Below are 16,247 nucleotides of genomic sequence, written 5' to 3'. Positions count from 1 at the left end.
TATGTATCTATCAAATCTTGCTGAAAAAAATTTGAGAAACGTATTGAACGCAAATAATAATCTCATTTTGAACTTTCGAGGTACAAAACTTAAAATTATTCGATTGAAGTAATTCAAAAATACGTTTATCACTATATTTACGACAAATTTATTGGCTAAAAATTAATTAAACAGAATTTTTTTTTTAATGGAGTTAAAATATTTATTTTAATTTTGGACTAAAACGGATTTGATTTAGAGATCCCTTTGAAAATATAGTAAAACATTTTTATACATACAAAATTATGTCTTTTTATATTACCATGGATTAAAATTTTTCTAGAATAAGTAACTTTGTAAAATTCACTTATTCTCAGTAAGATAAAATTATTATTTTTCTAGAAAAATGAGTTTGAAAATTTTCATTACATGACTTAAAATGATGAAATACACTGGAACCTCGATTTGAGTAACCCTTGGATAGGGGACCTCTGAATTTTATCAGATTTTGAATTTGTTATAGTAAAAATATTTGTTAACAAGAAAGGTACAACACAAAGTTCTCTGAAAATGAGGTTAATGATTTATATATTATAGAGAACAGGGAAAATTTTAGAGGATAATTTTATTATATGGACTACAAAAAAGGCTTTTTCGCTTCTCTTTTTGTATAATTGACCCGAAGCGAAATATTGAATTACCGCTAATTATTTGGTGTAATATGTGCAAAGTTATGGAGCAACATTAAACTCAATAATTTATGTATCTTCACGTTCATTAGAATCATTAGATATTTAATAATTTAGAAGAAAATCAGTTACAGTGGGTATTCAACCTAGATATTGCACAGTTCATCGCCTACCATGTCTTCTCGTAAATAAAAAATTAATTTTCTTGACATTATTTTCACAAAAATCTTTTGGGTTTAAGCAATACCGACAAAAAACGAAAACAAATCTAAGCCGAATAAAAAAAAATCCAGGCTATTTCCTAGTTTACATGGTCAAAAATTATATTTTTTTGGAATTGTTATTATTCGATACTAATTTCTTTATTTTATTATTTTTGAAAAAATGAAGCTTTTTGGAATAGGCGGCAATGCCCTACCTAGAAATCAAGCAGGGAGGGGCAAAGTATTGATTTGTCCTCCTCAGGAATCAAATGATTAAATTCATCAGATAATCGTAACGGGAAATCTTTAAATTCTTTCTTTTTCATTGCAAACCTCGTCAAATCGTTGGAAATATTTCCGAAATATTTGATAACATTTGTGAAATGATTTGAATCGTTTTAAATCTTTAGGAATTCTCTGAATCTCTGGAATTGAAATCTTTGGGGAAACATTGAAGTCTTTGTGAACTCTTTTAAATCTATAAAAAATCTTTACAAAATATTTGATATTTTTATGAAATCTTAGGGGAATCATTGCAATTTTGTGAAATATTTAATAAAAATTTGGAAATCTTTGCAAAATATTAAAAATATTTGGTCAAATTAGTGAAGTTATTTATATCTTCCGGAAATCATTGAAAATCTTTGTGAAATACTTGGAAATTCTTTATAAATCTCTGCGAAATATTTGAAATTTTGGTAAAATTATTGAAACGTTTGTAAAATATTTGAGAAATGATTGAAGTATTTGTGAATTCTTTTAAATATTCCCGAAATCTTTGCGAAATCATTAGGAAGTCATTGTAATCTCCGTTCAAATTTTTTAATCAATCTGAAATCTTTGCGAAATATTTGAAATCTTTGTGAAATCTCTGAGAAATTATTGTATTATTTGTAAGAAACTTGTGATTTTTTTGTGAATTGTTTAAAAATCGTTGCGAAATATTTTCGAAATGTTCAGTAATATTTGTGAAATTATTGAAATCTTCGTGAAAACTTTGAGTAATTAATTAAAGCTAAGTGAATTTTTAACCAAAAAAGATTAATTTTCAACTATAAATTGAAAATTCAAATTGCACGTAAAAAATTAGTTTTCAAAGAAAGAAGGAATTTTTAACAAAATAGTTCAAATTTCCAATTAAAGAGATAAAATTTCAACCACAATGATAAATTTTCCAACCAAAAGGGAAAATTTTCAACAAATACAGATTTTTCGGTCAAGAAAGAAATTTTCTGTTCAAAAATTATTATTTGTCTAAAAAAAAAACAACGAATTTTCAACAAATAAAGATTTTTCAGTCAAGAAAGAAAAATAAGTATAAGTAAATAAATTTTCTGTTGAAAAATGATTTTTTTTATCTAAAAAACAACAAATTTTCAACAAATAAAGATTGTTCAGTCAAAAAAGAAAAATAAGTCAATAAATTCTTTGTTGAAAAATTATTATTAACATTTTGTGACAAAGTAGCTCAACCGTCAACCAGGCAGATGAAATTTTACAAAAAAAAATGGAGTTTTCAATAAATAGCACAGTACAAAAAAATGGTTTTAGGAGTCTACTGGGATTCTAATAGGTATACTTTATGTTTTTGGGGTCGCTGAACACGTATCCATTTGCAGAATTGAGTCAGGACGTCAGGATTTGCAGTAAAATTCAAAAAATGGTTAAAAACCTGTAATTTCTTGATAAATTACGTCACCAAACCCCAAATTAACAAGCCTCAAACCCACAAAATAACAAGCCTCAAACTCCAAAACAACAAGCCCCAAACCCACAAGCTGCACATCAACAAGCCCACAAACCCCAAACCAAAAAGCTCCTAACCCACAAGCTTCAAACCCACAAATTCCAAATACACAAGCTCCATATCCACAAACCCACAAACCCCAAACCCATAAGCTTCATATCCACAAACGTACAAGCTCTAAATCCACGAACCACAAACCCACAAGTTCCATGTCCACAAACGTACAAACCCCAGATCCATAAACCTCAAAACCGCCAACCTCTATTCCACAAACCCAAATACATCACATGCTATTGAACCAATTAAGAAATTGGTATAATTTAGGGTTGGTGGGTTTGGGGTTTGTTAGTTCGGAGTTTGTGAGTTTGGGATTATTTGTTTAGGGTTTGTACGTTTGTGGATATGGAGCTTGTGGGTTTGGGGTTTGTGGGTTTGTACGTTTGTTGACATAGCACTTGTGGGTTTGGGGTTTGTAGGTTCGTGGGTTTGTGGATATGGAGTTTATGGATTTGGGGTTTGCGGATTCAGGGCTTTTTGGTTTGGGCTTTGTGGGTTTGTTGATATGGAGCTTGTGGCTTGTGGGGCTTGTTGGTATAGGATTTGTGAGTTTGGGGCTTGTTAGTTTGTGGATTTGGGGCTTGTTAATTAGTTAAATTTTTTACCAAAATAGTTAAGTTTAAAAAAATTACATGAATTTGAAACCAAAATGGAGAAATTCTCAGCAAAAAATACACTAATAGAAAAAATTAAAAGTTGAAAAAATTTTCCGAATCTTTAGTGATTTTTCAGAATGCTGTATCTCAGTGAAAATAGTAATATCAAGGTCTTAAAAAAGCTTTATTTTGCTTTTTTTAAAACCACGGTAAGGCCATTTTTTACTAAGATATCTCAGCAACAAATGATCGCACAGCAAATTCAAGGGCAGTTCTGAAAACTGGAATAAATCTCCCACAAGATTCTGCCACGATCTTGAAAAAAATATTTATTTTATCAATGACATAAATTGAAAAAAAACAGGAAAAAAAGGGTAATTTATGGTTTTTCAGAACATCAATGGCTAAATTTCAAATCTTCATGAAATGACTAACTGAATTCTCAATCAAATCAGATTAATTTTCTATCAAAAGAGTTGAATTTCGAACCCGGAAAAATAACATTTTTTACGAGGATAGATTAATTTTCAAAATCAAAAATATGAATTCTAAACAATATTTTCGTTATTTTGAAAGTAATTAGCTGAACTTTCTGCCAAAATAGTTGAATTTTGAACAAAATATATGAATTTTCAACCAAAATAGACAAATACTCAACGATAAATATAATTTTTGATATAATTTCAACCAAAAAAGATTTTAATTTAAATAAAATACGATTCCATTCAACAACAAAAAATATATTTTTTTGTCAAAAGAGATGAACTATCAAATATATGCCAATATATTTAGATTTTTAACAACAAAAAAAATAGATTTGTTTACCAAAAGAGAAGAATTTACAAACCAAAAATATAAATTTCCAACAAAAATTGTATTTATTTTTAAGTAATTAGTTTAACTTTCTACCAAAATAGATGAATTTTTAACAAAATACATAAATTTTCAAGCAAAATAGAAAAATTCTCAACTGATGATGTAATATATTTTTTATGGTATGGTTTTGATCAGATAAAATATATTACATAATTTAATGTTAATTGTGTTTTTTTTCTAGTGGTCTGAAATCAATATTTTTTAATATTGATTTTTATTTCTCAGCGGAGGTTGAGAGAAATTTTTTCACAATTCAGTTCAGGAATAAAAATCAATATTAAAAAAAAACTGATTTTAAACCAGTGAAAAAAAAACAATTAAAATTAAATTATGAAAAATATCATCGTTTATGTTATTTCAAACAAAAAAGATTTTAATTTAAAATCAAACAGTCAAATTCAACTAAAAAAGGATAAATTTTGAACAAAGTAGTTGAATTCTCAACCAAATTGGATTAATTTTGTACCCAAAAAGTTGAATTTTAAACCGAAAATAAAGATATATTTTTTTTACCAGAAGAGGTAAATTCTAAACCAAAAAAAGCTGAATTTAGAACGAAGTGATAAAGAAATGTCTACTAAATTGTTGATTTTCCAAGACAAAAAGAGGAACGGTAAAAACACAGATTCCATTGAGTGAAAAATTAAAATTTAAAAAGCAGTAAAAATGAAAAATAAATCATAAAATTAAACTGATTTGAAAAAATTCCCGGCTTTTTCCCGATGCTCAGATTTCCACGTCTGTGGCCTCCCTCGAGAATGAAAAAGTGTCACAGCTGCGCGATAACAGGAAATTTTTCATCCCCGGTTTGTAATATTTCGAGAATGCGCACTCCCAACATCTCGCCCCGGATAAGACAGTGCCCACACGGCTTCCAAACATATTGCATGCTCGCGACATTATTTCTCGTGAAAAATTATCTTTCACCATTAAACTTCATAATTAAAAGTTTAAAAGTTAACAAAAAAGAGTGTAAACAAATTCTTTTTTCAAAAATGGATTTCCCTATATACACATACCAAGCTGATATACTCAGGACTGCCACAGACTAATGTGCTTGTAAGAGGTGAAAAGTGGCTAATTTAAGATACGGTGACCAAAAGTGATCGCACAAAAGGAGGCCTGCAATGAATGTAGAAACACTTATCTGCTAAAAAATCGATTCCATAACACATTTAATTTATCGGCTTGAATATACAAAATTAGGCGAAACTTTATTCTTGAATTCGAAGGTGAAAAACAAGGTAGATATAATTGTTAGAATATATTTTACAAGTAATATTCAGATAAATTTTAATTTATTTATGTTTTTTTTATTTACATTCTGAAGCTTTACAATAGGAACTATTAAACCGAAAATATTATTAAGTTAAATAATTTAAATTTTAATAGGGTGATTTTTCATTTGAAAACAAAAAAATAATTTTTAACGAAATAGTTCAATTTTCAAATAAAGTCATGAATTCAAATGATGAAATTTTACGACAGTAGATTGAATTTTTAACAAAAAACAAAAAATTTCAACCAAGAGGATAATTTTTCTACGAAAAAGACAAATATTTAAACCAAGTAGTTGAATTTGAGACCAAAAATATCAAATTTTTACCAGAAAAGAGATGAATTTTCAATAAAAGAATAATTTTCAACAAAGAAAACTAATTTTCTAACAAAAAGTCAAATTTTCAACAAAACACACCAATTTTAAACTAAAGAGGATTGCTTTTCAACCAAAAATTGAAACATCACTTTCAAGCAAGAGACGAATTTTCAAAAAATGTTTAATTTTAAAGGAAACAGTTGAATTTACAACTAAAATTATGAGTTTTTAAAACTGCAATAGAATATTAATTTTCAAACCATAGAGTTGCATTTTTAAACAAAAAAAGAATAAATTTCTAACAAGAGATAAATTTTTAAATAGTAGATGAATTTTTAACCAAAAACATTAATTTTCAACCGAGAAGATAATTTTTCTACGAAAAAGACGGATTTTCAACTAAATAGTTGAATTTACAAACTAAAATTATGAATCTTTAAAACTACAATAGAATATTAAATTTTAAGCCACACAGTTGCATTTTTAACAATAAAAAAAGATTACATTTCTACCAAAAGAGATGAATTTTCGTATAGTAGATTGAATTTTCAACTAAGAGGATAATTTTTCTACGAAAAAGACAAATATTTAAACCAAATAGTTGAATTTGAAACCAAAAAGATCAAATTTTTACCAGAAAAGAGATGAATTTTCAATAAAAGAATAATTTTCTACCAAAAAGCCAAATTTTCAACAAAATACAGCAATTTTTAACCAAATAGTTAAGTTTTCAACTAAAAAAAGATTGCTTTTCAACTAAAAATTGAAACATCACTTTCAAGCAAGAGACGAATTTTCAAAAAAAGTTTAAGTTTAAAGGGAACAGTTGAATTTACAAATAAAATTATGAATCTTTAAAACTACAATAGAATATTAATTTTTAAACCATAGAGTTGCATTTTTAAACAAAAAAAAATAAATTTCTACCAAGAGATAAATTTTTATATAGTAGATGAATTTTTAACCAAAAACATTAAATTTCAACCGAGAGGATAATTTTTCTTCGAATAAGACGAATGCTGAACTAAATATTTGAATTTTCAACCAAAAAATCAAAATTTTAAACAAAATACACCAATTTTCAACCAAATAATTAAACTTTCAAATGAAAAAGATTCATTTTTAAACAAAAAGATAAATTTTGAAAACAATATTAAAATCTTCAACCAACCCGATTAATTTTAATCAAACAGTTGCATGATTATCGAAACAAAACAAAATTGACCGATGGAGGAATTTTTTAGTGAAAAAGACGAACTTTTAAGAAAAACTGGAAATTGGAGATATTCAGTTGAAACGTTAATTTTCGACCAAAAATAAACTTTAGCGTAATTTTCAAGTAAAAAAGATAACTTGTCAACGAAAAATGAAATAGTTGATACTTCTGGAAAACAAATTTTTTTAATTAAAAAAATATTTTATTCAGCTAAAAAAGACAAATTAAAAAAAAAAAATTAATTTCCAACAAAATAGTTCAACTTCAAACCAAGCGGTTGAACTTCCCACTAAAAACGATAAATTTTCGTATCAAAAAAATTAATTTTCAGAAAAAAAAAATAAAGAATTTGGAACAAAATGGTTAAATTTTTAACTACTGAGATAAATTCTAAAATGAGGAATGTTCAAGAAAAAAATCAATTTTCAACAAAATACATGAAATTTTAAACAAACATTTAAAGTTTCTATTAGCTGTATTTTGACTTTTAATCCCGAAAAAATAATTTTTGGATAAGAAAATAATTTTTACAAAAAAAAAAAGACGAAGAAAGAACCAAATAGCTGAATTTTCAACTTTGGAAAAATTAATTTTTAACAAAAATGTTGAATTTTATATAAACTAAGGGGTCATTCGCAAAATACGATATCTCAACATTAATATTAATTATTTTATTAGTTATTTATTAGCCAATAATTTATTAGTATTAATATTAATCCATTTTTTATATTAATTTCTGTTTCTCCTTAAATAATTAAAATATCTAAAAAACGTGGATGATGACTTTCAATAAAAATAATGAAATTATTCTATTTCCTAACTTCTCGCACATAGATTGTTTTCAAACATGTGACAATTTTTGTTCCAAAAAATAATTTTATTTTGTTCTGCATTTTTATATCTTGCAAAAGGTTATCCGCAATTAACTTTTTAAACTATAGATTAAAAATTTGTACCATAATATATTATTTACATCATGGATTTATAATTTATAAATAAACTCTTTAGCATCGAAAATAATTTTTTAATTAAAATATTTTTTCAGTATCTCATTTTGCGCAGTTGTGTCAGCTGAAATTGTCACAATGGAAAATTGGAACACACCCACGAGAATTGAGCTGTGAACAACATCCTTCTCTAAAATGTTTTATTCGAAAACAAATTGCGCGAAAATAAAATGAACCGATTGCGAGGAACCGCTTTTCAAAGGACAGGTAATTGTACTGAACATATAAAACTTTTATCACTAAGTAGTACAAGATATTTATATACAAAAATATACAAAATACCAATTGGAAGTCTACTGTCTCTTTTTTTTTTTTTAGTAAAACGTATGCATGTGAGGTTTAAATAAATAATAATAAGTAAATTAAATTTTTGCACTACCGGCACGAATTGCATAAACATTATAAACTATAAACACAAAATTAACAATAAATAAATAAAAAGGACATCAAATCTACAACCGTAGATGTTGCTGAAAATTTTTGAATAGACATTGTATGTAATTTATTTATTTTTTGCCCTAGCGGACCGCGTGGACGTTTAATACGCTCCTCGGGCCGCTGGGGAATATTTTTGTTCTTTTTCACAATTTTCTATAGAACCACTCTCACTTGATCTTTCTACCAATTTATTTTGTTTGATGAAAAATTAAGAGCTGTACGTGGCTACCCGACGTGCAAGACTGCGCACCGGGTTGCCGCATAACAGCCCTAGCGGAGAGACCGTTCCATTCCCTGGAGCCGCTAGGGCATATTTTAATAATTTTTCACATTTATTAACGAATGCATGCAATAACTACACTTTTTGTACCTTTTTATAAATTCATATTTATTTGTATTTATGAATGTGCTAAAAAATTAAAAATTAAAAGCAGTGTGCGGCAACTCGTCGCTTAATATTGTATAGTGCTGAATTCTATGTGAAATTGTGAAAAATGATTTTAAAAATGCTCTAGCGGGCCCAGTCCGCTAGGGCTATTTTGTGGCAACCCTGCGCACAATATCTCACGTCAGCTTGCCGCACACAGCTTTTAATTATTTTTCTTTATCAAATAAATATGAAACCGAGAATATTAAAGCATTAACCCTAGATGCGGTCACACTTCATTAATATTGAGTTCTAAAAATCTAAAAAAATTTGTAGATAATCTTCAAGTTTTTAAAAAAAAGGTTTAATAGTTTTTGTCACAAAATTTGTCCATTAAAATATTGTAACATACCAGCAAAATTGAAGTAATTAACAGACTCTACGAAGAGTTTGAAAAATTGTTTGGGTGAAATTCACCCATGGTGACCATCTAGGGTCAAAGAGAGTGGGAGGTGCCATAAGAACGTAATGTATTTTTCCTTATTTGAGTTTCAGCGCTTCTACTTCTGGCGGACCGAATGGAGCCTCGAATGGAGTACCCGTAAAGACCCCATTGGGTCCCCATTCGGTTTCTTTTTAAAAAATTCGAAAAAACAGCAAAATCAACTTTTAAATTATTGAAATTTTAAATTATTGCCTGTTGATTGCTACTTACAGGCGATGCGTTTGAAGTGTAGCAATCAACAGGCGTTATTCATCTTTTTTTTTTTAACCGTTTAATCTTACAAAAAAAACTATTGCGATTATTTCGTGACCTTCTATAGCGAATTTGAACGTAGAATCCGAATTTCAACAATTTATAAGTTGATTTTACTGTTTTTTCGAGTTTTTAAAAAAGGAACCGAATGGGGTCTTTACGGGCACTTTGTAGAGGCTCCATTCGGTTCCTTCGGTCTGCCAGGGACAGTATGAAGGTAGGCACTAAAATTGCAGACCGCAAAATTAAAATCCAAAAGTATTTAAAAAAATTTAATCACTCGATTAATAACTATTTGAAGAAGAGAATAATGATAGATAATTTATTTTTGTAACAATACATATTTTATTTATCAAAAATAACCGCTAAAAATGTATGAAAATAGTAGGAGTCCATATTTCAGTAAAGTTTGGATACAAAATTTCACTGTATCTAGAGCTAAAATTGTTCATTTAGGAGAAAAAACAAACTATTTTAAGTAACTATAAAGAATAGTAAAGAAATTTAATAATTATATAAAATAACAAAGTTCCTCAAAAGGTGATCCCAATACGTACTCGGTAAACAGTTTTTCCGTTAATTCTCCTGAAAAATTTTCCGAATAAAGGTTAGCCCTTACGGTTCCCAATCATTCATTTATTTCCAGCGTCTTTAAGTGCATGTGATACTTTAGAAAATTATCGATTTTACCAGTGTTAAGTTTCCTCGGCTTTTTCCCTACAATAATAAAGATTTTGTCTGAAAAATTTAGGACATATGATAGCGAATATGCTAATGGACTTCCCCGAACTCTTTTTTGCGGGTTAATTCGAAAAAATTTAATTTTGCTAAATTTGAATTATTTGTGCGAAACATAGGAAACAGTATAGATTTTATCAAGCCAGATAACAAAAAGTCGGCACGTTGCCGCCCTATGCGCCACCACGCAATCCGAATGGGCGAATATGAAGAATTATGATTATTATTTCAAGGATAGTACAAGTTGCGGCCAACTGTTGGCGCTGCGTGTCGGCACAGGTGATTGAAGTTGAAGGTTTGAAAATCCAAAGTGTCAAACGGTGCCAAAGTATATATTTTATTTGAAAAAATGAATCCGATGACTATAAAGTTAAACAAACGAAGGTGTGTTGTTCCCGGGTGTCAATCATCGCGTCACGTCAAGCATTGCCAATTTCCGAATGACGCAAAGCCGGGTATGTTGTGGTTAGAAGCGGTGTCAAATCCTCTCTTGACGAAAATAACCTGCAGAGAAATCCATGAAAGCGGTTATCGAGTATGGTTTCTGCGTTTTCGAGCGAAGGATTATTTACGCGGTCCGCGAAATTTTTTCAAAACAAAAAAAAAGTGCCTTGCGTGTCGTTGCGAATGATATTCCTGGCGATGCTCCAGTTGAGGTAGCCCGTGATGTTGATGCTAATTTTAATACATTTACATTCAATTATTTTACGTGTGTGCTATTATATGAATTGTAAATATGTTTTGAATCTTAAAATTGAATATAATGAGCAATAAAATGAATAGATAAAATGAAAAATGTATAAAGATATACTAAAAGTAATTTATTATACTTTATATATATATATATCTTTACATATCTTTCTCACTTTGTTTATCCAATTTATTGATAAGTATATTCAATTTTAACATTTTTCACATATATGGCACACATACGTCACACATTGATACTTTTAGTTTAAGTTGCGGACAACTATTGGCGCTGTGCTTTTTATATTTCTACCATTGAGTTGATAGGGCCTGCCGTCCCGACCGTCTGGCGACCAACGTGCCGGCGACCAACGTGCCGGCCATACGGAAGCTCGAAATGACAATGAATGGATTCCTTTGATTATAATTATATTTAAAAAAATTAGTTGGAGATGCATAAATTAAATATATATTTTTTTTTCTTTTTTTTTTAAAGAAATACTTTTATTTTGATTCTGGAAGCTCAGCAAATTGTTCAGTTTCTTCGAGCCTCGGAAAAGTCAAACTCGCGAACGCAAATCCTTCAAACGAAAAATCGAGACACGCTTTCAAGCCTTTCAGACTTTGCCGATAAGCAGAGGAGTCAAATTTTTTGTCAGATCTTCCGGAAGAGTGTTTTGCACATCTTTTTCGAAAGTTTTTCACAAGAACGGAATGATTGTTTAGCAACAAAAACTTTTTTCGACCGGCTGTTGATAGTGTTGATTTTGTACGAAACGGCCATCTTGGGATTTGTACCTCAATGTAATAAGGGCCTCAGAAAGAAAGTTTTGAAGCAATTTTCTTTAAAATTGTGATTAAAAATCCGAAAATCGGGATAAAAATTTTCTTTAACCTTAGCGAATTTTATCCATTCTTCACGACAGCAAAACACAAATATTTTTAATAAATTCGCATCTGCTTACGGTTTACGAGTTGCATTCTTTGTGATTGTTGCAACTTACTATTAAGGCCATGTGATGAGTGGGTCACGTGACCAGATTCCTACCTTACCACCACTTTTCTTATTTCCCAACTTATTATCACACGAAACGCCACATCGAATTGAAAATTTGGAATACGAAACAAGAAGCACTAAGAATGGTGGGTCTAGTCCTAAATTTGTATAAAAATGAAAAAAGTTTTTTGTTGGAAATAATTTTTTTTTTGCTTTTTTCATAATTATTGAAATTTAAAACCAGACCCGTCTTTATCTTAATGCTTCTTATTTATTATCCCAAATTTTCAACTCGATGTGGCACTTCGCGTGGAAATAAGTTGGGAAATAAAAAAAGTGAGGTTAATGTAGGAATCTGGTCACGTGACCCACTCATCACATGGCCTTAAAATATTTTTTTTTGTGAATTTTCATATCAGGTTATTGAGGTTATTTAGACGCCTTCCATATTGTTTCTGCAAGAACAATATGGCATTTTTATTAAAAACCGTTACGAAGAAACTTTTATGAAAAGCATTTTTAACTGTCACAGAAGACGCATTGCAGAAAGTAAACTTCCCGTTGAAATACCAGAGTTCCTTCCCCAAAGCGCAGAGTGCGCTAGCATCTAATGTACGGGTACCTTCCACTCTCTTTAATACTCTTTTATATAAAATACACAAATATAAATATGTGAGAATATAAAAAGTATATCAAGTTCTATGTGTAAAAGTATGGAAATATATCCTAGCGTTCCATTTACACAGTCCGCTAGGGATAGTTTTTTCAATAATAAAAAGAAAAAAATTAAATTTTAATTTCTGCGCAGGAATACCCTTCAGAGAAATTCAATTTCTCCAGGATGGCTGACGAACTCTCCATCTTATTCATTGTGATTTTAGCAATTGCTGGAATAATTCTGATGACTCTCTTGCTCAGTTGCTATGCCTGCATCTTTCGGGATCTTTGTTGCACCAGACAGAACAAAAATTTTGCGCGAGAATCAAAAGTTACAAAAAGCGTTCGAAATTCGGAAAATAAAGAGAATAAATTTAATCAACAGCTGGATACAATAGCAATGAATGAGGTGACACAGGTAGAAAGTGTGCCAACAGAATCTGAGAAATTATAGAAATATTTGCAACGAAATATCAGCAGTGTGCAACTTCTACCATTATTCCTACTGCAGAATATTAACATTCTTAATGAAATAAGTTTATTTTACATAATTAAAACAACAATTTTTGTAATAGAAGGAAAAATTCCTAAATATCTTAGTGGTTAGTAGGCGCTAACCGCAATCTATGCATTACCTGTATGATAAGACCATACAAAAATGCATTTGTATTTACATACATTTTAAGAAAAGAATTAAAAAAAAAAAACTATGTTCACTTATCTATAAATGTATAAAAATAAATTTGTTTTATATCCATTGATTCCTGTATATATAATATAATTCGATATATATAATATTCTATATCGATAACAAGAAGAAAAATGCAGATTTAAAAACACTCATTTTCAAAAGCCGAAGTTTCAAAATGAATTTAAAAAATGTTTAAAAATCTGTAGTAGATTTATAACAATTGTTGTGAAGCGAACATGTATTTTCTCCACTGAATTTTAAAATAGCGGTTTGATTTTTTTTTAAATCTTGCCAAATATTTTAAACTGAAGTTATTAGTCTAAAATTCGATTACTTATTTGATATTTTTTTTCGGAGCAAAAAAAAAGGCAAATCAATACTTTTATCCAAAATTTTCTTAAAAATTGGTCAAAGATTAATTAAAAACAAAAGTACTTTTAAAATTCTTTTTAAAGAACAAAAGTAGCCTAAAAGTTCCATTTAATTTTTTTTTAAATTTTTGCAAGTTCTTAATAACTTTTGGGGAAAAGTACTACAAAAGTAGATGAATTTTGAAGCAAATAGTTCAGTTTTAAACTAAACAGATGAATTTTCAATTCAGAAAATTAATTTTCTACCTGAAAAGATTATTTTCAACCAAAAATGAAATAGTTGAATTTGCAATTAAAAAATATTTTGTTTTTTTCAACGAAAATAAGCTGCGTTAGATTTTCAGTTGAAAGGTTGATTCTCAACCATAAAAAGAGAATTTTCAGCGCAAACGAAAAATAAAATAGTTGATATTTCTATAAAAAAAATTTTCAGCAAACAAGAAAAAAACGAATTTTCCAGAAAATATTTCAACTTTAAACCAAGCATTTTAATTTTTAACTGAAAAATATCAACTTTTATCCAAAAAGCTTAATTTTCAAGAAAATATTTCAATTTTCAAGTAAAAAGATGTATTTTCAACTATAATGATGAATATTCAACAACAAAGTTCATTTTTAACAAAATAGTTTAAAAATTAACCCAGTAGTTGAATTTTGAATCAAAACAAATTAATTTTCAAACAAGCTGTTGTATTTTTAATAAAAAAATTAAATCTCTATCAAAAGTGCTTCATTTTCAAGAGAAAAAATTTTTTATTCAAGAAGGAAACAACTATTTATCCAAATTGTTGAATTTTCTACAAAACAGAATTCTCTAAATGAAAATATAAAATTTCAGCCAATAGTTGAATGTTTAAACTAGAAAGACGAATTTCTAACAAAAAATTCGAATTAAAACAAAAAATCTCAATCAAATACAGTGTTGGTGTAAAAATTTTAATCAAATTGTTCAATTATCAATGCAAAAAGATAAATTTCCAACAGAAAAGTTGAATTTCCAACAAAATTGTTGATTTTTTGAATTTTCAAATTAAAAAAATAAAGTTTTAATCAAATTGCTCTCAATAAAAAAATTACATTTTTAAATAAAATTGTTCAATTTTCATCAAAATAATTAAATTTTTTAACAAATAATAAAATTTTTACAAAAAAAAAAGGATTCTTAGCCAAAAAGATGATGGCGGATTACGTAACTAAAAAAAATTAGCTAGACCAAAAAAAGATTCACTTTATTTTTGGCGTCTATGAATTCAGTTAAAATTTAAATGGAAAATAAGGAAAAATATATCAATTTTGCTTAGAAAATAAAATTACTTTTCTCCTGCACTTTGTGATTTTAGAGCAAATTCTTTTAATTCTAACCCTGAAATTAGTTTAAATAGAAAAAAAAGTAAGTTGGAAACGATGGAAATTTTAAACTAATCAAGGGGTCCAATACAGACATTATTTGAATTGCTAAAACGTTTAACCGGTCAAACTTGAATGACTAATTGCTAAACCAATATATACATATATTACGATGTTACAGTTCAGTAGCAGCAGTGCATATTTGCTTCAAAAACTTGTATATTAAAACTCATGCAGATTTTTTTAACAGTCTATAGGATTGTGTTCAGGAATCCTGTCGACTGAGGACTAGAAGTTTAGAAAACATGACTTTGCGTCTAGGAATGAGCAGCACTAAATATATTAAATCCACTTCCAGGTAGAGTGGTAGTAGGTGAAGTGGTAGAAGGTGGAGCGGTAGTAAGTGGAGCGGTAATAAGTAGGGTGGTAAGGCGCTTACTACTCTTCCATATTAAATCCATTTCAGGGTAGAGTGGTAGTAGGCGGATTGGTAGTAGGTGAAATGGTAATGGGTGTACGGGTAAGGCGCTCACTACTCTTCCAGCATATTGATCATGAATCTACTTTCCTAGACTGCCACTTAATATATAAAATTCACTTACGGGTAAAGTGGTAGTAAGTGGAGTGGTAGTAAGTAGAGTGGTAGTAGACGAAAAGGTGAGGCGCTCACTAATCTTCCAGCAAATTTATCATCAATCTACTTTCCTCGACTGCTATTAAATATATTAAATCCAGTTACATGTAGAGTGGTAGTAGGTGAAGTGGTAGGTGGAATGATAGTAGGCAAAGTAGTATTAGGTGAAATGGTAGTAGGTGAAGTGATATTAGGTGAAGTGGTAGTAAGTGGGGTGGTTAGACGCTTACTACTCTTCCATATTAAATACATTTCTGCGTGGAGTGGTAGTAGACGGAGAGGAAAGGCGCTCACTAATCTTCCAGAAAATTGAGCATGAATCTACTTTCCTAGACTGCCACTCAACATATTATATTCACTTACGGGTAAAGTGGTAGTAAGTGGAGTGGTAGTAAGTAAAGTGGTAGTAAATAGAAAGTTAAGGCGTCCACTAATCTCTCAGCAAATTTAACGTGAATCTACTTTCCTAGACTGCCACTAAATATATTGAATCCATAGGGATGTGAACTTTATGCAAGCGCATAATTGCATAATTTTCCAAAAGTGTTAGAAATGATTAAATATCAATGCATTATCATATTTTGGGACCATAAGAC

The 16,247-nt window shown here is 29.0% G+C and overlaps 2 protein-coding genes across 4 annotated transcripts in view; one reads left to right on the top strand and one right to left on the bottom strand.

Moving 5' to 3' along the window:
- LOC117168897 (short transient receptor potential channel 4-like) overlaps positions 1-8,168 on the top strand; it is a 70,007-nt gene extending 61,839 nt beyond the window's left edge. The window contains exons 13-14 of one of the 2 annotated variants that reach the window (XM_033354825.1): positions 5,171-5,391; positions 8,006-8,168. The gene's annotated coding sequence lies outside the window, so the exon portion shown is untranslated. The remainder of the gene's footprint in view (positions 1-5,170; positions 5,392-8,005) is intronic. The other variant, XM_033354826.1, reaches the window with a different exon arrangement.
- Positions 1-16,247, bottom strand: part of LOC117168900 — a 218,341-nt gene that overhangs the window by 180,563 nt on the left and 21,531 nt on the right. The gene's annotated exons all lie outside the window — the stretch shown is intronic.

This window comes from Belonocnema kinseyi, chromosome 3 (genome assembly GCF_010883055.1).
Source record: "Belonocnema kinseyi isolate 2016_QV_RU_SX_M_011 chromosome 3, B_treatae_v1, whole genome shotgun sequence".
Classification (NCBI taxonomy): Eukaryota; Metazoa; Arthropoda; class Insecta; order Hymenoptera; family Cynipidae; genus Belonocnema; species Belonocnema kinseyi.
Note: the sequence above shows the minus strand (reverse complement) of the source record. Positions and strands in the feature narration are given on the sequence as shown.